Here is a 20,573-nt window from a genome sequence, read left to right on the forward strand (position 1 = left end):
AACCATCCTTGCCTTGAAAGTCTCCAGGAACAGAGCATCAACCACATCACTGGCCACCCTGTTCCAGTGCCTCATCACCCTCACTGTAGAAGACTTTTTTATTATATCCAAGTTAAATTTACCTTATGTAATCCTGAAGTCGTTTTCTCTTGGTGGTCCTGTCACCACAGACTCTGCTAATATATCTGTCCCCTTCTTTCCTGTAGCTCCCCTTCAGATACTGAAAGGCTGCTATCAGGTTATCTCAGAGCCTTCTCTTCTCCAGACTGAACAGCCCCAGCTCTGTCAGCCTGTATTCAAAGGAGAGGAATTCCATCCCTTGAATCATTTTTTTGTGGCTCTCTGGATGCACTCCAACAGGTCCATGTTTCTCCTGTACTGAGGACTCCACATGTGGCTGCAGGTGAGTACTCCAGGTGAGGCCTCACCAGTAGGGAATAGAGGGGAGGATCACCTCCTTCACCCTACTGACCATAATTCTTTAGATGCAGCCTAGAATGTAGATGGCTTTCTGGGATGTGAGGTCACAGTGCTGGCTCATGTCCAGCTTCCCATCCACCAGAAACCCTTCTTTCACTGTTTCTTTGCTACTTGCACACACTCTGTGAATTGTTCCCAAGTTAGGTTTTGAACCTCATTTGATTGCTGGATTTGGACACAGACTCATATTGTGGAGTTTGGGAACAAGCAGTTTGTGTTGTGTTTCCGTGCTGAAGGTACTAGTGCTGTTTCCATAGCTGTTAGTGGAAGAGAGATGAGACAGACAACACCATGCACCAAGTTCCCTTGGAATTTTAGTTATTAGTTACCAAATTGTTCTGTTAATTCAAGAGGAGCTGCAAATTATGATGCTGTGATTTATCCTTTTTTTTTTTTTTTTTCCTTCCATTTTCAACAGTCGATGCCCTCTGCATTCATTGCTTAAAATGTAAATGATGCAGGAATTCTGAATTAAAGCTTATGAGGTAAGTGAACCGAAACTCACATCGCTGGAGCTGGCTGCTTATCATTTAGTAAGAGCATTAAATGATCAGATGGGGGTTAAATGGAAAGTAAGAGTTTTCATACTGGTGAGATACAAATCCTTTATCCAATTATAAGGCCTCAAAGCATGTTTTAAATGCCATATAAAAGGCAAATCATTTCTGCAAACAGCCCATAAAGTGAAAACCCAACACCTTTGCTGTGGGAGAAGCAATATGACCTCAAATACCTTTGCAAACAAAGAGTCACTTGCCTTCTGCAAGCCGCTCTCTTTTTTCAGCAGCTCAGCATGGGGTGCCAGAAAAATCATTAACGAGCCCATCTTGCACTTCTGTCCTTCCCACACCTGCGCACCGCGGTCCCTGCTGTAACTTTATGGACCGTGAGGAGGCAGGTTTGACGCCACGAAACACAGGCGCAGCCAACAGCTGCAGGATGGGCAGAGAGCCAGACAGTAAAATGTAAAGAGGAGGAAGGAGAGGGATCACCTTTGAAGTTTACAAAAAAGCATGACTTTGACCACTTCCTTTTTTAATTAGCTGTCTCAGGTACGTTCAGCTACTGGCCACCAGCATGAATGTGAAGGGGCGGGAAATCCTTGGAAATGCTGGGGCACTGCTGAGAGAAAAACTTATGGTTTCATCTGTATGGGGCTATTTTCTCTCTCTCTCTCTTTATAATTTTATTATTGTTATTACTGCTAAGTTTAACATACTAGGGGAAAAAGCTGGTTCCATTTGGGGATGTCTGAACCTAAAGCTAAATTCTGTGTCTTTCAAGTATGAAAAATGACCCTACTGCAGTGTTAGGATTTGATTACTCTGTAGCCAGGAAACACATAATGAACATTCCCACAACAGCCATAACAAACCTGGGGACATGTATAGGGTATTTTATAAATACGTATAGTGTTAACTTTGGGTCAATCTTCATGATAGCTCCAGGAAGTTGCTTTTGTTTTCCTCTACTATAGCAGAACGCCTCATATGAGGTATCCTGTAAAAAAACCACAGTCACTCAGGAACCAAACTTTCCTGTGTCTTGAAGAGGCCAAAAGTTCACGTTCTTAGTGCTTTCTAAGCACATTAACATGTGTTTAGGGAAATGGGGAAAGAGGAGATAAAAAGTGGAATTGCCATCCATGTAGGAATCACACAGATGTAATTTGCAAGAGAGTTGAGCAAGTGTAACCATATTTGATGTTAACCATCAATGTTAGGATTAGTTCCTAACACATAGCAGTTCTTTTTCTAGGATGTGCTCTGTGACCTAAAATCCTTACACACAAACTTGCTTTAAGCACAAGGCCCTCTATGTGTGTCCATATGGTAATGTATCACTTCTAACATCAAAACAAGCCTATTTTTTTAGGGAGGATTCAAAATATTTGGATGTTCTTGTTTGTGCACTGATAGTGATAATTCACAGTAGATGCTGAGATTTGAAAAGTATTTTGAATGTTCATTTCTTATGCAGCAAATTTGGCAAAGACATTCCACTTCATGTGTAGTCAGCACTCCAAATGAAAGACTGAAATCCAGAAGACAAAAAGGAAGCCAAACATGTCTTGAAGTGCTATAGGTCTCCAAAAGAAGCAGATGCAAAATACATCCTAACTTGTAATTTTGATAATTATGAACATGACATTCTAATAATACAGAAGAGAGTGAGCTGTCTACCAGGCTGAGAAGTTGTATGAAATGATTAAAAGAAAATGCATTCAGCGGGTATTGCTCCAGCTTGGGAAAATTGACTGTCCTGTTGTAAAGTGCAGAGTGATCTAACAGTAAAGTCCAAGGATGGTGTCAATGACGTAAAACTTTATTGTGATTTGTAACTGCAATAGTCTGCCTATGTGCTCTGCTTGAAAGGAAAAGAAAGAAAGTCACGTTGCACAGAGGTATAAATTCACAGAATGGAGTAGAGATGTCCTAGCCTTAGCCAGGAGCTGAATCAGGTTCATCATCACACAGTGTTTTTAAAACTCCAGAGGGCAAACAAAGAGAGAACAAACTGTGTGCTGTGTCATACACAGATGGTTTGTATGAATTAAAAATATACTGAAGCCCTTCTCTTCTTGTAATGCTTTTTCAACTGATGTTTCTAACTAGAAATTTTAAAAGAATATTTCCACTCTTGTTAAAGAGTCTTGATAAACTGCAGTTGAAACACATATTTTGAGGACAAAAAATATTAATGTAAATTAGTCTAAATATTGATTTATTTTTACCAAATGTATTTCAATACATTATAATGTGTGTGTGTCATTCATTGACATTTGTTTTTCACTCTCTGGATGTATGAATTCACAGAAAAGTATGCACAAAATCTTGCAGACAGATGTATGTAGGTGATGCATCTCTCAATATAGAAGTGTTGGGGGGTTGTTGTTCATTTAAGATCAGCGACTGTAAGCAGATTTCATGACATCTTCAGAAGTTGTTTCTCTAGACCAATGGACTATAAAGTTCTAACTGTTTAAGGGTCATTGCATGCTTTACATTGCAAGCATTAAAAAGTTATTTCCTAATGTTGTATTATAATAAAGAAGCATGAGCGCATAGGATCTTTTCATAGAATTATGAATTCGTAGAATTTTATATATATAATATATATATATATGATGATATAATATAATCATATTATATATATATATATAATATATATTATATATATATATAATATATATATTCATAGAATTATATATATATTCATAGAATTATGAATTCTAGAATTCGTAGATTAAAGGTGAATTTGGTAGCTTAGCTCACAGGGTTGACTCTTTCATGAAAACATTGCCAAAGTCTTTATGATGATTGCAGGGATAAGCATTTCAGGAAATATCAATTACAACTGCTATTTTTTTAGGCTTAGTAGGCTATTGGGGTCATAGAAGTAGAAGGTACCTGAAAGGATGATCTAGTCCATTCCTCTGCCTAGTGCAGCTGTAGATGTGACTTACTTGTTTCTGATAGATCCTTGGCTTTTTTGGGATCCTGCTGTCTGTGTCAAACCTAGACTGGATGGAGCCCCTCTCATTACCATAAGAGTATACACATTAACCTGGAACCTAAACCTCCATCCTGCATCTTTAGCATCTTTTTGCATTTTCCCCATTGGAATAATTAAGTAGATAAATAAAAATTTCATTTCTGCAGGTTTGCAATATTGGGTAAGTGCCATACTACCTTCAGCCTTTATGTTTTAATTAAGTGCATTTCATAGACCTTTCAGATGATCTGTATGCCTCTTGAAATGCCTCACACACCACTGGCTGCAGTGTTCCCCTGGAAGTTGTAATCAGCTGCAAAAGGATGGTAATATTTTGAGATTTCCAGGTAAGAGATACATTTCTAGTTCATCCTGCAGTGTTTGGGTTTGCTAAAGCTGCTGTCTTCTGTAACCTCTCAACTTTTTTTCTAGCGTTCACTGTCTAACCAGCTGGTTTGGAGATTGTATTCGTATAGTGGATTATTCTTACCCTTGTGCACTATCTTGTGTTTGTCTTTGGGTAGCCTGCCACTTCTTCAGACCATGCTTCCCATATGTTATACTCTAAGCCCACCTTCCTGGTAGTCTCTCCCTGCTTGGTGTCATACACAGATTTCATAAATGCACCTACTGCTTGGTCCTCCAGGTCACAGCACTCTATTCCTCATACATGACTCTCATAAACCAATATATTTTGTCAAAGAACTCAAGCTATGTCTCCTTATAATGCTAAATTCAGAGCCACAGTGGTGATATGTATGCATGTACAAGGACAAACAGACTAGAAATATAGGAGCTGGGAAGTAATAGAACGAAAAGCAACAAGATCTGTCTTCCTGTAGAAAAACAGCTCCATTTCCTAATAATGCAAGAATATGTCTTGTGACAGATAATGAGATGGAGGTGAGAGAAATAGTTCTTCTGTCGAGGCTGGGCTCACTTTTCCCACGTGCCTTTGTTTCTGGGGCTTACCAACATAAAGAGAGTCACAAAGTTGTATCTCCACTTTGGTTTTCCTGTTTACTTTTTATTAGAGATTGAGCGAGGACTATATTGCCCTCACCAGCTGACTGCCTTTTCTATTTAGTGACACAACCGATCTATTTAAGCCACTGTCAGGTGAACCATAACGGAAGTTGTGATTCATTTCCCACACTCAGGAAAGCGGAGCAGAGTTCTGCTATGTCTGATTAGAGAGGACTTTGCATATGGGGCCGTGGAAATACATTTGCTACTCTTTTGGTACCCTGCATCCTGAGCAACTAAGTCCTACCAACTGAAGAGACCAGACTGTGTTTGGTTGAGGGACTGTCTGGGAATGTCAGCAAGTGGTGGATATATGAGGAGGGGAGAAATTAAATTCGGTTTTTCCTCACGTCAGTGATGAGTGAATAAACAGAAACCATTACTAAAGAGCTCTCTCCTTCCATCGAAAAACCAACAACCCCACCACCAAAAGAAAAAGAAAGGTTTATTTGAACTCCGTCTGGTAGAACAATCGAGGTGTCAGAGTATCAAAGTGAAATTCAGAAAAGTCAAGACCAAGTAGGGACTTGAAGGAGCAAAACGGAAGTCGGAAAAGAAACACACCGGTCTTTATCATGGTAATAGTAATGAAGGCGAGCTGAAAAAGCCCAGACAATGGGCTGAGTTACTGTACTATAAATCGCTTCCTGCCGCTGGGCTTCACAAGTCACTTTCCTGAGCTGATTAGGGAGCTGCAGAGCTTCTCCGTTGTGTCTGAGCCCTGAGGAAGCTTGTCGAGCCGTAGGGTTTCTGTCTCAGAATTCTTGGTTTATTTCTGAGAAATGAAAGAGGAGACTGAAGAAGGGATCGGTGTTCTTCGCTTTACTGTTTACAGACGGGGTGGGTGTTTGAATGGGCAAAACAACATCGCTTCTGCAGAGAGCGGCTCCGCGGGGGGCTGAGCCTCCCATGCCGGCTGCTCTTTGTGCCAGCCGCGCTTGGTGCAGGACGTAGCACTTAGATTTCTCCCGCAGACCCCCTCTCCCCAAGTCCTCAAACTGTTCTGTGCTGGGAACACGCTGGAGGTGAACATGTGCTCATTTCCCAAAGCGGTCGGTGAGAAATAAGTTCACAGCTCGTGCTCCAGCAGCACGGGAGATTCCTTTCTGTGAAGCTGCCTTGTAAGTTTGCTGCCTCTGTGCATGCATATCCCTTCAGGGGATCTAGCCCTTCAAGGGAGCAATCAGGCTTCTAATCAATTAGGCAAATTGACTACAGGGGTAAACCATTTCCTATTCATGGCAGCAGGCCTGGGTTGCGTTAACTCCATATTTCCCACGAGTCCTTGCCCTTCCCATTTCGGTGACTATTCGGGTGCTTGGAGGGCAAAACTTTGGAAAAAAACCAGACATTTTTAGTAAGAATGGGCACACTTTTACTGTAAAAAGCAAAATAATTTAGCCAAGCTTGAAAGGTTCCTGGGCAGCCTGGTCTAATATTAAATGTGGAGGTTTGCAGCCCTGCTCATGGTTGGGTAGTTGGAGCTTGATGACCCTTGAGGTGCTTTTCAACCCAAGCCATTCTATGATTCTATGAAAGGCTTTGGGTCATTTATTTTAAAAGAATGTATTAATTTTACTTGAAAGGTGATGGAACAAGTATTTCTGTAAGCAGATATGAGAGCATTTTCTCCTAAAATTCCAGTCATGCAAAGACACAGCACATGTGAGTGTTGATGTTAAAGCCCTTACAGTCACTCACAGAAACAGTGCTGTGTGCATTTAAATCCAGAGATGATACAAGTGGTTGTAACATGCTGCTTACAGAATGCAACTTTAAAAATCCCAAGGACAGAACTTCCAGCTGAAAGGTAAGTAACACTTTCTCTCTTTGTTGTTCTCTGTAGCAGGGATTTATGTTTGCCAGGCTCTTTTTCTTGTTTAGTGCTACATACAGGACAGAAAATCCATCTCACAAAGTACTGTAATCATTTGCTCTCAGTGCACAGCTGAAGAGTTCACTATTGCATGTGTGCTGGGTTGGATTCTGCGCATATTGCTATACACTTCTGCCAGTTGCATTAGGTTAATTCGAGTGGAAAACAATAGTTGGTGCTGCATAATGAGTCACCAACATTGAATTGTTCTGTGTTATCAATGAGTCCTGCACTAAGGTTCCTGTAAGCCTTCCAAAGCTCTACACCTATGGCCTCTGCTCACAGCTGATCCTCAAGTTCTTCTAGGCTTGTAGAGATCAAATAACTATAGAAACAACTTCTTGGTTGACTTACTTTGTAATAGATATATTTCCTTCAGAAGGTGAGAAAGCTGCTGAATTCATGTAGAAAAACGAAGTTAAGGACTCAATGAATTGGCCAAAGCATACACACTTAATAATTTAGGATTGCCTCAATAAGAAAAACAACAACAAAACCCCAATGACACACACACAAAAAACAGCTGCTCAAATTCCTTACTGTCAGTCATAGTACAGTAACTTTGCATCACACACATATCAGCTTGCTTTTCTTAATATGGCATCATCCAGGAAGTAGATTACATTCCTCTTATGTGAAGGTATTTTAACTTTTAAGGTGTTTTCACATCTCCTGAGTTTAATCTAAGATAGCAGAGCTCGGCTGTTTAACGGATTTATGTGGAATTTTAGAAGGCGTTATACTAACACTTGTTTTACAAGCATTTCTTGCAGTATCTCCAGTTGCAGAAATGATGATTTTATTTACAGTAGTTAATCAGTGAGTACCTAAATGATTGGGCAGAAAAGGTTCACAAGCCTCAGATGATTAAATAAGGTACTGCTCCTGTGTTATTTGGTGTTACTTGGAACAGGTGTCAAGCACGCCAAGCTGTTTGCAGCTGTTGAAAATGAGTGCAACATCCATGGTCTGGTTATTAATCAAAGAATGAGCTTTAATCTGTGCTTTGCTCTGGTGGATTTTATGTTTGTTTGTTTGTTAAATGGAAGGTTTGCAAGGAAACATGACTAAAGCAACCTTTCCAAGTATTACTGCGGGGTGTGTATGTGTGTGTGGGTCTCAACTAAAGCTATATGCTTCATAACGAAAGCCTGTAGCAGACGTGTAGGTGGTAGGTGCCAGAGGCAGGCAGTTTGCACATGGGAATGACTTCTTTTATTCCACTGTGTAGTTTGGTATAATTGACGTGATGATATCAGGACAGATACAGCAGAAACCTGGAAATACTGAGTGGAGGTTTGTGGGCGGGCAAGGTTGTGGCATCAGTGCCCCTCAGCATTCATTCTCTTGAGAGCTAAAGCTAACCAGTAGGCTTATTTTTAAAGACTCCTTGGAAAAGTTTGTTTCAGGTAAAGTCAACAGTGGATCTAGCTGGATCACAATAGTTGCAGGAGTTCGAGTCTGTTTTTAACCACTCCCTGTTCTGCGGAGATTCTTCTGTGAACAGGAGAACAGAGTTCAGTCCTGTCTGTGTTGACATTATGGCCGGCTCAGATGGATTGGTTGTGCCACCATTCAGTGGTGTTAGAACTAAACAATATTTCCATCCTTTAGTTAGTATTTTACTGAAAAGTATCAAAAGCGGCAAATCAATGGTTGATGGTAATCTCAGATTATGGGACATTCCTACTGAATTTAGGGATGTATATATTCTTCAAAACTGAAACCTTTAAACACTATTCTTTCACAAGCTTCTCTTGCAGGTTTCCTCTGACTACTACTTTGGTGCTGCTTGCTTAGAATAGATATTGACTCTGAGCTTTACTTTTTTAAAGCAAACCCACATGGAACAGTAATTAATTTTGATAGGATTTATTTTACCTGTTTTTAAGCATCCCCATTAAATGTCTCATATCCTGCAGTTCCTGGGAGAGGACAGTTACTGCCAGTGGAAAGTTTATGCTACCCAAAGGCGGTATTACTAGGCAAGTACCTCTATGGTGACTCTTCTCACTTATCTACCCTCTGTCACTCACAAGGAATCATTTCTGAGGTATCCATCGTAGTAACTGGCAGAAATGTACTTTCTTCTTCACTCAAAAATTCCAGCATGAACCATTATCCAGGCTTAAAGGTGGAGGATATCTGGAGTTAACTAATTGATGTTATCCAGAGATAGAGGTAATGCTGCATTCAGTTCTGTGAGTTAAGCATCTATATTCACTCAAGCAGACTGAAAGCAGAAACCAAATTTATTGTAAGAATAAGGTCTCCAACACCTTTTTTTTTTCTTTTCTTTTTTTTTTTTTTCCTAGTAACTGTGATTCAAAACAATGAAGTCCTTAAAGTAATCACACAGTCAAGTACAAGTAGGTGCGAGCTTTCAAATATGCTGAAAGTGAATATTCAGAATATCACATCCTGGTGTTTGCTTCTGAAGTTAAGAAAAACCTGCTGTGCAAACCAGGATGCCTGATTTGAAAAGTCCATAACTTTGTTAACTTGAAGCCAGATTTCTTCAAACAGAGCCAGGCGTGCCTTTACCTTGCAGGGATGTGTATCTTTTATGTCAATTTTGGTACCCTTAAAATAAAATTCTTTTAAGGGATGCAGAGATGTCTGCAAATACAGTTTTCAGTTTGCTTTTCAATAAATTAGTTTAGGTGTTTTGGAGAAACATTTTACTAGTAGGTTAGTTCAGCTGAGAGAGGAAAGCCACGATGATGTGCTCCCAAAAGGAAATGCAGTTAAATGAAGAGACAGAAATAATTTAGTTACAGTCAAAACTAGATAACTAATATTACTATTTTGCAAAGACAGTACTATGCAGTGGGCATTAAAACTAGATCAATTAAATTAATTGCTTATAGCAAATGTTTTAAGAGGAGTTTTTGCTATATCTTGTAGTCCAGAGCATCAGCAATCCAGTGCTTCAATCCCACATGAAACAAGTTCTGTGTCTCTAGTTCTTGAAGAGGTAGCTCTGAAGCATCCAGTGCTGGTGTGTTTGTCCTCATTTATACGGTGTCATCATCTTCAATCCCATACAGCCTCGGGGCATTAGTCAGTTGTACCAAGTTAAGAAGTTTGTTTCAACTTCCGATCAACTGAGAAAGTTTAGGTTTGGCATTGCATTCAGGCCAGAAAACAGCAACATGTACAGTCTTCAACTCTTCTTTGTGCTATTTCATTTTGCTGGAACGACACAAATTGTTTTGGGTCAGTTCAACTTTTATTCTTACTGTGTCCCTCTGAGTTATGGGAGCAATAACTGCTTCTGGGCTCCCACCTTCAACAGCCTACTGTGCTTTGCCCCATCATGGAACCTCTGAAGCACTACCAGAGGGGGGACCTCCTTGCATCCTATACAAATACAGGATATTCAGGGCAGCTAAGGGAGTACCAATGGCAAGTACAGTAACAGAGTACTTTTAAGAAGCTGGTGTGACTAAAATGTCTTAGGACTATTAATGTACATGGCTTAATCCTTCAATATAACAATGTACTTCAGTTTGTTTTATGGCTTTGGGAAGCTAAAACAAGTGTTAGTAGTTATGCTGATGAAGAAGGAGCCTTCCAGACCAGGAAGGAATGTAGAGACTAGAAGTTGCTTTTTCTTAATTCCTCAAAAAGCTGTATCAGGTATAGATAACACTCGAAAGTCTCAGTATTAACAATGGTCCTGACCTTGTATGAAGATAAGAATTCTTGCTGCTCTTTTACCTTCCTCTTTTGTAACAAATGTGCTGATTAGTTTTACAAAAGGGTCAATATTACTGCAATTGAAAGCTGATATTGAGATTATAAAATAAGAACGTCTCAATTTAAGCTAAGGCTTAGAGAGTTTTTTTTTTTATTTTAGTGTTAAATCTTAATTGGAGGCAAATGTTTCTCAGTGTAAGATCTTCCATGTACCAGCACGTACAAGCAACAAAACATAATATGAAAAAAATAAGTTAAGCTTCAAAGGAAACAATAAGTACAATAGGCATATTTGAATTCAGAAGTGTATATGTATTCTTGGTATGCTAAAGAAAACAAGTTTCAGTTTCATTTTTTGAAAGACTTTGTACTTCAGATGAGTGGGCTGTCTGACAGTCTCTCAATGACTGGTTATAGATATAAACAGATCACAGATCCGTGTAGCAGAGATGATGCTCAGTACCATGAGAGAACAGAACTCTTGCAAAGGAAGAGAACGTTTAAATCAAAAAAGGTCAGTGGAGAAAAAAAATACAACACAAAACTCCTTACAGAAGGATCACAAACAGTGTTTAAAAGTAGAAATGTTCACTAAGAGCTAGGAGTACCCAGAAAACCAGAAAGTTTGCAAACATTTATGATGAAGGAAATACGTATATCCTAGAGATTTTATATAGACTAAAACCCCCAAAATTTTACATATGTATGTGTCAGTTTCCTTGGTCATTAGAACATGAAATGGATGGTCAAATTTGGTTTCCTGTTGCAGCTGGAAATAGGAAGGCAAAATTTTGGAGGTGTTCTTTATCCCTGAGGACAGATTGGCCAACACCACTCATTCAGATGTGGATGAAGTCAAAGTGCCAACAACTTTGCTCCTCCCAGCCCTTCAAATTGTTGGAAGAGACTACAGCAGACATTATGAGGCAGTCTGTTTATTAATGGTACTGCTAAATGAGTCAGCCTGTGGAGCATATTTACCACACTGCAACCAGACTGAAGTTTTAAGGCTTTGACACTTTGGTTACCAATAGGGCCAGGGATGCATAAGTAAGTGCAATGTAAAGAAAAAGCAATCTGGAGAATAAGCTCATTTCTTCCAGAAATAGCTGTTAGCTTTGTCTGTCTTGTACAGAACGCAACCAGCAAGTAAAATGAGAAATGTTTGAAAGACAAAGCAAGAGGTAACGCCTAACGAAACAACAAAAATGGAGCTGTCTGGCACAGACTATGAGAACATGTTTATTATGGTAACTTATAGTAAGAATATTCCTGGAAGTGATGGGCAGTCCTTACTTTTGAGTTCACTTTTTGAGCCATCAGTGTTAGTCAATACATTGATGTGTTGAATACAGTTTTATAACTGAATGTTGAGATTTAAATTATTTTCAGCTATCGTTTTCAGTGTTCCAAGTACTTATATAGAGCTGGAAAGAAAATTACACACATTGAGGAGAAAGTTTGCTATCCTTTACTCATAAATTTTAAAGAGAAACCAGCAGTTTTAGTAAAACAAGGTGCCCTCCTTCTTTGTCTTATACGCAACAAGCTGGGGGTTAAACTGCCATTTACAACAGACATGCAAGGTTTCAAAAGAATTAGTAGAGACACATTTTGTTGAAGTCACCTAAAATCAAGAACAAAGGTTGTAAGATTTTAAAATGGTATATTTCTGCAGTTAACTGCTAATAAAAGTGGCTACTAATTGTTAGGCCCATGAGTTATATGAGAGGGACCATTAACATGTTGTGTTGTTTTTGAAGTATCTGTCTGCATTAACATAGGGCATTGTAGTGCAGATTACATTGAAATGCTGACTGCTCTGTGGTAGTATTGCTAGGAGAAAAGCATTCAATCCTGCAGTAAAGGCTTGAGCTGATTTAGAAAAGATAATATTTTTTTATATGACATATGGTCTTCTTGACTACTGAAGTTACATATTTATTCCCCTCCAACATCTGGTACTTTTGTTTTCCACAGGAAGTTTTTACCCAAAACAAAGCAGCTGGAATTACAAACAGCGCAAGAGCTTTGACATTAAAACCATCTTCTTCCTGATAAATCTCTCTTCCCTTAGGTGAGCTGGAGTAGGAAACATCACAAATTTAAGCTTCAGATTTATAGAAAGCTCAGAGTGCTGTGGGTGAGGCCAGATTTCTTAGCAGCAGTCAGCCCTTTATGTTTTCAGAGCTAATCAATCCCCTCCGTGCGTTTACATTTGTCCCTTTGTGGGTGCAGACTGAAAGTGGGTATGAGCAATGTGTTTTTCCTACACTGCTACCTTCTTCTCTCCTGCCCTTTGTTCTCTCCACTAAACAAAGACGCTTCTCCCACAAGGCTTTCCCCTCCTCTCCTAGCACTGGCTCTCCTTTCCGCTCCTTTCCCTCCACATCACCGTGACCCCTTCCCCCACTACTGCTCCTCTCCTCCCAGTGCTGCCTTCCCACCTCCCTCACCAGCAGGCCCCGCTCTTGGTTCCCACGGCCCTCTGGAGCTGTGTGGCCCCAGCCAAGCTCTTTTTTTTCCTCCTTCTCATGGGGAAATCTTGGAGTATTTTAAGTCCCACTGATAGCAGACAAAATGACAGAGAAAAGAAGGAACCATCACCATGCTGTCATTATACTCAACTGTATTTTCTTCCAGAGGGACGTGCAAAAGTCCAGGAAAGGCTCCATGAAACTTGTGTGCAACTATGCTAATTTGTTGCTTCAGCCATTTGTATAAAATGTAGGAAATACCTTCCTACCTCGTCTAAAAGTGTTTTTAGAAGCACAGTTATGCCCATGAGGGAAAGCGTTGTTAAACCAAAAGTCAGTTTGTGTTGTACTACTTAAAGTTTTCAGACATCCTTTATGTGTAGAAATAGTAAAAGCCTTTTCAAATCAGTGGACAAGGAACCAGCTGCCAGGGTACAGGAAGACTACAGGTGCATGGTACTGACCTGCTGCTGTGGTGGTGGTCTGCATGAAAGGGGTACAGCCTCTTGGATGAGAGAAAGAATGAACAGCTATGGTTTTCCCAGCTTTGGAAGGATATTACAAATAGCCCAGATTTCTCAAAAAATAACCATGAAAATCCCTCGTAGCCACCATATTAAGATGAGAGGAATAACTGCCAAAAGTAATCTGAGCAACCAAGAACCGTGTTTAAAGTGATGTCTCTCCTACCTATTCACTTTCTTTAATATGTTTACAATTGTAAATGAAGCACTGCTCTACTCAAGTTCTCCTGACAGTTTTTAAATTCCAGTCTGCTTCTAGTTTGTGCTGAGATAATCAGTGTGTGATTTATCCCGGCGTGAATGGGATGAGCAGCAGTCACTCCATCCAGCAGTCTGCTATGGTCCCTTGGGTTGCCGGGCAATGCTGAGGAAGCAGAAGGTGCCTACGCATTCATTATCTCCAATATCAGAGATCAAAAGAGTCAAGCGTTGCTCTGCAGCACATAAATGACTTTATAGAAGAATTCTTGTGCTTCCTTAGGAACCTACAAAAACTGGCAGACACCAGTAGGCACTAAAAACGTTTCTCGAAAAGCTGACTTCTGCTGCCTGTTTGCATACCTCTCTGGGACAGAGCAGAAATTTGCTGGTGTTTTCACCTGAATCCTCCTCCCATGCATTGAAAACAATGAAATTCTACTTGAATTAGGTCAACAAGAGAGGCAATATAAAGGGGCCCTACGGATTCAGTCTTTTAATCACAACTGTGACAAAATGCTGTCATCCTTCCCAGCAATTCTCAAGCAATTTACAGTACAGCAGTGTAAGAGGAGGAAACCTTCCTTTGTGACGACCTAACTAGAGGGTAATCGAAGCTCCCTGACTTTGCAATATTAAACAAATTCTAGTGATAGCCAGTTTCTCTATCATCCCGAAGCCATTTGGGAGCTATGTTCCGACCATGACATTGCATCTCACGTTATTTGGAAACCAAAGTCAGTGCAGTCTTATGACAAGGAGGCATAGGAGGTAGAACTGTGTGAATGCACACCAGCAGCCCCATTGGTCTCCAGTAGGAGCTTAAGGATTTTTAATGTAGGAGCAATCTAAAATCTCTTTCTCTGGTTGATATGTGGCTTGGACTGCTCTCTTGAAGGAGTTTCCTTCTTGAGTTTAAGAAAGAAAAGAAATTGTAGGGCAGCTTTTCCTGCAGAGGTACTGGCATCCCCCTTACCTCAAATCTAGCAGATGTCTTGGAAAATTAGAAAAGAAATATAGAATCAGGAACTTGGGAAAGAGCCAAGGAAATCTGGAGAGAACTTCCCAAAGCAAAGAAGTCTTAAAGAAGAGATTAGGGTGTTGTGTTTTGTTTTTTTTAATTGTTCTTTTTAGTCACTTTTGGTCTGATTTCATGTTAAACAATAGCACAAATGTAGAATTTTGTGGGACTGCCAGCTCATGTATTTATCTGCATATAAAGAAAGGCAATTTACAATGTATGGAGAAGGCGGGCAATGTAAAGGCTAAGAAAATACCTCATGGATTCATGCTGTCTTTGACAGAGCTTCCTAAGGGTGATGTGTAACAACAGGTCACATACATTCTACAGGCATGTTGCAGAGATGCTGTAGGATGTGGGAAAGCTCAAAACGTATCTTATGCTGAAACAATGGGAAAATGAGACTCTAGGGAGGCAAAGGGTTTAGGTAAAGCAGGTACAACTGAAGAGTCCGAACATTTTCAGTATTAGGAGGGCCTCGGGTACTTAAGAGATCAGCTAGGGCAGGTAACTGCCTTAGTCACAGAAAGGTCACCTTTCTGTGGTTGGATGTGCTCCTGCTGCTGGTCACTTCTGTGAGCAGAGGTTGGGATTGTCACCCTGAAGGGACCTGCAGTGCTGCCCGGTCATGGCAGTGTTATGGCAGCTAGTTGTTAACTCCTCAGCTGATGTCTGTCAGTGTGATACAGGTGTGTGCCTCCATGCTGACTGTCTGGGAAAATCTGAGTATACAGCAAATGCAAAATGTACAAAAACAAGGTGATTTACTGTACTTCAGCTATCAAAGACAAAAGTATACTCTCCTTAGAAATGTAATACCATATTCTGAGTTTGTACAAGAATATATTCATCTTCTACATAGTGTCATCCTTGTCCTCAAGACACCCTGCCTGACAGCACACCTCATTACCCCAAATTTCACTTTCTTCAGGGTGTCACTTGAAACAAAGTGTGCAACTTGCAAGCATCAACAGGCAAGTAATAAGATGGGATGTTTAAAACTCTCCCAGGTATTTCACTCTTCTAAAACGTGTCAATTTAGGCAAATATTTACCAGCTGTAAGCCAATGATTAGAAATCAAGGTTGGAAAGTAGAAAAGGTAATACTGAAGTGCAAAGCAGTGGGTACAGCATGTCAGTGCGTCTGGATTTGTCAGATTCACTTCTGTCGTGTTCCTGTGGAAATGACTCAGAAATGGTAAGTGCTGTAGTCATCGTCCCCCAGTGAATCTCCAAGCAGAAAAAAGACTTACTGAAAAGCTAAGGTGGTTTTGTTTTGTTTTGTTTCTGTTTTGTTGTTTTTAAAAATTATAGAATAGACACCAATTTGCAGTTGGATGGAAATTGTAGCGAGTCTGTAATTTAAATCTGAAAATTACAATGCGTCAAGTTGTAGAATTTTGCTTGGTTTAACTAACTGATGCTCAGCAGATCCTCTCCAGTGAATATGAAGCTTAAGCTTCTAGCAACCTGTAAAAAGAACCTCCTTTTCTTACAAAGTTTCTTAGAGCTGAGACTTTGTAGAATGAAGAAGGTCATTTCAAAACAGGGATGAAATAGGCAAATGCCTTTCTCTTCCTGAGGTTTCCTCAGGTTTGTCCTTTTGAAGGAGGCTTTCTCCAAGTTCATTGCAGCTGGAGGAAGGAATTCCTCCAGCACTACACACAGAGCTCTTCAGACACACATGGAAGGGACAGTGCTGATAGGATTGCTACTTTGAATCCTAGTTAAATGTAGAAAGAAAAGCAATTAGAAGCCGTAGGCTTTAGCATCACAGCTTCTCAATTGAGACATCCCAAATATATCTATTGGAAACACCCTGGCAATGTCTCAGATCTGCTGGGGATCACTGTCTTCCCCTGATCCTTCCCTAAGCCATTGGCAATATTAGAAAACTGCAGTTTTGTTAGACTCTGCAGTCAGTCCAATTGTGTAAACTGAAATCCAAGCTTGAGCTTGGAAATGCTGTCTTGCATTTCACATATAGAATAAAGAGGAAAGAATCAGAAAGGAGTTGAAGACTGTGTAGATGTCCACAACCATTGGTAGGGAAACAGACTGTTATATTGCATTAGTTCAACATTACTGATTTGATTCTAAGTATGTAACTTAGAAGTAGCTTGGGACCTTATAAGAACCCAAAGGTATTCCTGCTGATTATAAAACCATCCTTGTTGGTCACTCTTCAGTTCTGCAATTGTCTGTATACTCAAGAAATATGTAGGTAAGAGTGAGACAATCTGATGTTAATAGGAGCTGAGCAATGTACAATCCCAGCAGAGATGATAACATAGGCTCATAGGAGCCAGGTTAAATTTTTTTTCTTCTCTAATGTTATGTACTGTGATATGGAAAAGATTTTATTCTGTTTCCATTCTTCAGATGGCTTTTATAAGGCAGTGTGCATCATAAAGCCTGGAGAAGACATGCCTCTACCTCTCATGACAGCTGGTTTCTTCTAGGGAGAAATATTTATAAGGCTTCCTGGGGCAAAGCTTCCTGTTGGAAGGCAGAGCTGCATGCATCTATCTCATTGTTTTCGTCTGTCTCCTTGGCTTTGGTTTTCTTTTTGTTTGTTTGCAATGTTTAAGCTAAAATAATAATAATAATAATACAAATCAAACGTTTGTGGCTAAATTTAAGCATGTGAATCCAGTTTAATAACTTAATTCCTGAAATTATTTTGCTTGGTGTGATTGAGTTTAATAGAGTTAGCTGGGTGAATACGGCTGAGACTATCCATACTTGTCTGTGTCAAGGGCCTGGTAGGAAATAGAGGCTGGAAGGGCTGAAGTATCCCAGTTTTTAAAAGCTTTTTTGGCTTTAGTAGGACCTGTGTGTACTTAGCATCAGTAGTGAAGGGGTAACTCATGTGGGTGCTTAACTTAAAGCGCCTGGGCTGGGTGAGTTCTGAGCTGGTTTGGTTTTTGCATGTGGGTATAAAGGAGGGGAAGATGGTGATGTGTACCTGGTCAGATGTGACAGCATGGAGAGAGAGAGCAGATTTCCTGTGTGTTTGAAGATACCTCTAGGAGGGATAGGATGAAAGTTACACAGAGTAAAATGTGTGCAGCATATGAGGAGAAAAATAGTTTCTGAGTGAGAAATGTTTGTCTATATGTTTCCTAAGACTAGTAAAGAAAATTTCAGCATTTGTGGATATTCAGAGGGGATCTGTATAAAAGGAGGCCTTTGACAGACCCTGTAGAGAAATTGTTTTCCTCTCTGTTTGACACTGTCTATGGATATTTGGTTGAAACATGGTGATTTTGCTTGAAAATACATGGGGTAGCCAAAAGTTTCTAGCTAGTCATACCTCCCTGAGAGATCAGCTTCCATAAAACTGAGTTCCTTTAAAGAAGGTGCCATACTGTCAGGACATCTGTCTCAAGAAAGGGAAGTAAGCACTGAAGGAGAGGAGGATTGCTGTTCATTAATTGCATCATATTGAGCTTGCAGGCAGACAAGTACTTGAGACAGCCAAAAGGTGGAGATTTTTAGGTTCATCCCCTAGGTTTTCTTTTCCTCCCCCTTCCCAATAGAAGTGCTTTGCCAAAACCTTGCTGTGGCAAGACCAGGGGTTTTAAAGAAGAGTCAGAACCAAAGAAAGAATTTCAGGAACTTGATTAATTTCAGTCCTGTCTTTTCTGGAGGCTTGAGAATTCAGTGCTGTGTACAGCAAGAATAATGATGTGAGCATGCTAGACTGTTGTGAAGAACAACACTGACTAACTAGCAAAAATTACCAGTTTGCACTTGCTCAGGAGGTTACTGCTGTAAGATTTTATACAATTAGATTCCTAACCATAAATAAAAAAGAAGGGTATATCTGATTTTTTTTACATATTCTTTCAGTTATCTGAGGGAAATAGCCTGTGGTTCTGTCATTAACTTTTAAAATACATGACTGACCTTCTTTAATTACCTTACATGCACAGGAGAATGTAAAAGCTCTTGGAAGAGAGAAGCTTCCTCAGGTCCCGGGGAGTAAAAAGAAACAGCTGTCCCAGTTAGATCTGCTGAAGTTCCAGTCTGAGAATTTGCAGTTAGGCTGTAGGAATCAGTGCTGGGCATAGGAAATGTAGTGCAGAGTGTTTTCAAAACTGTGCCTCTGCAATGTTTGGAAGCTGTTAACCACTGGTGTTTAAGGTGAAAATATAGCATAGATTTTCCAGGCAAGGGAGCAGTATGTTTTCCTGACAACCTGCAAGACTCAGGAATGCAGTGGGCATCTATGGAACTGAGCTAGATATAAAAAGCAGTTCATCAGGAATGAACAATTCTGATTTACAGAAAGAGAGAAACATTTGAAGTTCTATCTGCTTACAAAAATTACAACCGTAAGTCTTTGTGCTTTGGGAAAAGAAGTGATCAACAGAACCCCAACAGCAATGCCCTCTGGCTGGAGGCACTCAAAATAATCTGCATAATCAGGGGTGAAGGGTCACATCTTCGTATGTAGCTGCCAGACAGGACACCAGACTACATAGCCGCTGATCCTGGGTCACAGCTGACATCTTAGCAAGGGCAAGAAATGTTTTCTGGCCCTGGGAAAGTGTCTACCATGCACTGAATTCAAAGAGGGGCTGAGGTGTCTGTCATGTCTCCTAGGCATCCTTAGTACTGTCTCCTGCGGCACATGCACTGCTGGTTATTGCATGACGTGCTCCTGACACATTCATCATTTGCTGCTCATTCATCATCTCTGTTGTATCTGCACTGGGTACTGACAGCATGGACTGCTAGACAAAAAGATATAACCTAAAAAGTTTCTTTTTACTATGCAAGGTATTCTTATTTTATTTTATTTTTATTTTTTTTAAGCAATTTGGAAGAGCAAAACAAGCCAGTGCCTGCAGAGTGCTGGGACCAGGTGGAGCTAAAATAGTTTTAGTAGAAGTACAAATGTTCAAAAAGAATTTAGCAGATTAGATGCATCCTTGTTAGAGAACCAGACCATAATTACTTTACCTGACAACAAAAATAATGAGTTGTTGTTTTGACAGTAGTTATTTCTTGTTATGCATTATTAGCTTCTCTGATACTTACTTTCATTACAGGTGGTTCCAGAGAAAACAAGGATGTAACCAGAGACAATTGGTATGGAATATTCTCACTATGGAGAGAGAAGTTCACCAAAGCAGAGATGTCTCAGGTGAGATGGAAGGCCTGTCTCACAGTCAGCTCTCATGGCTCCCAGTCTCTCATGCTGTAGGTTAAATCAAACATCTTCTCCAGGTCACCTCATCAGGTGGCTTAAGGCAGAAAGAGAAGTGATCAAGACCCATTTAATTTTTGCTAAGTTCGAGATGGAGAACTGTAGAAGTGTTTCTGCTGTTTGGAGCTTAATGAGTCTATTTAACACAGAAAGGTTGAACATTTAGAAACATTCTCTTATTCATGAAGCAGAGAAGCACAGTCTGCAAGAAACTGGAAAGTAACCTTGGCCATAAGGGGCTCCTAAGATGCTGCAAGCCCTCATGCAGCATTCAAGGCAAATGCTAATTGCAAAAGAACAAGAAGATTAAGATGTAGTCGCAAGTTGCCAGCTGAATAGGAAAAACCTTACCCTTATTTATGAACAGTGTTTGTCTTGTGTGTGGAGCAATGATGGAGGATGGAAGAAAAGTTTTTAAACTGCAGGGGAAGGAAAAGAAGTTGATTTGTTTTTTAAATATTGCCATCACAAATTAAGACTTTATTATTCTTATTTTATTTATTTATTTATTGTTTCTGGAGGCCTTACTGTTATGAAACTGAGAAGCACGCAGTTT

At 40.0% G+C, this 20,573-nt stretch overlaps 1 long non-coding RNA gene across 1 annotated transcript; it reads left to right on the top strand.

The window, feature by feature from the left end:
- Positions 1 to 206: 206 nt before the first annotated feature.
- Positions 207 to 19,968, top strand: LOC116653248 (uncharacterized). The gene is made up of 4 exons (XR_014943949.1): positions 207 to 403; positions 899 to 965; positions 4,210 to 4,322; positions 19,860 to 19,968. It is a non-coding gene; the product is annotated as an uncharacterized LOC116653248 (long non-coding RNA).
- Positions 19,969 to 20,573: the final 605 nt, after the last annotated feature.

The sequence above is a fragment of the Coturnix japonica genome, chromosome 3 (assembly GCF_054131305.1).
Source record: "Coturnix japonica strain WE chromosome 3, WE-NBRP24, whole genome shotgun sequence".
NCBI classification, from domain to species: domain Eukaryota; kingdom Metazoa; phylum Chordata; class Aves; order Galliformes; family Phasianidae; genus Coturnix; species Coturnix japonica.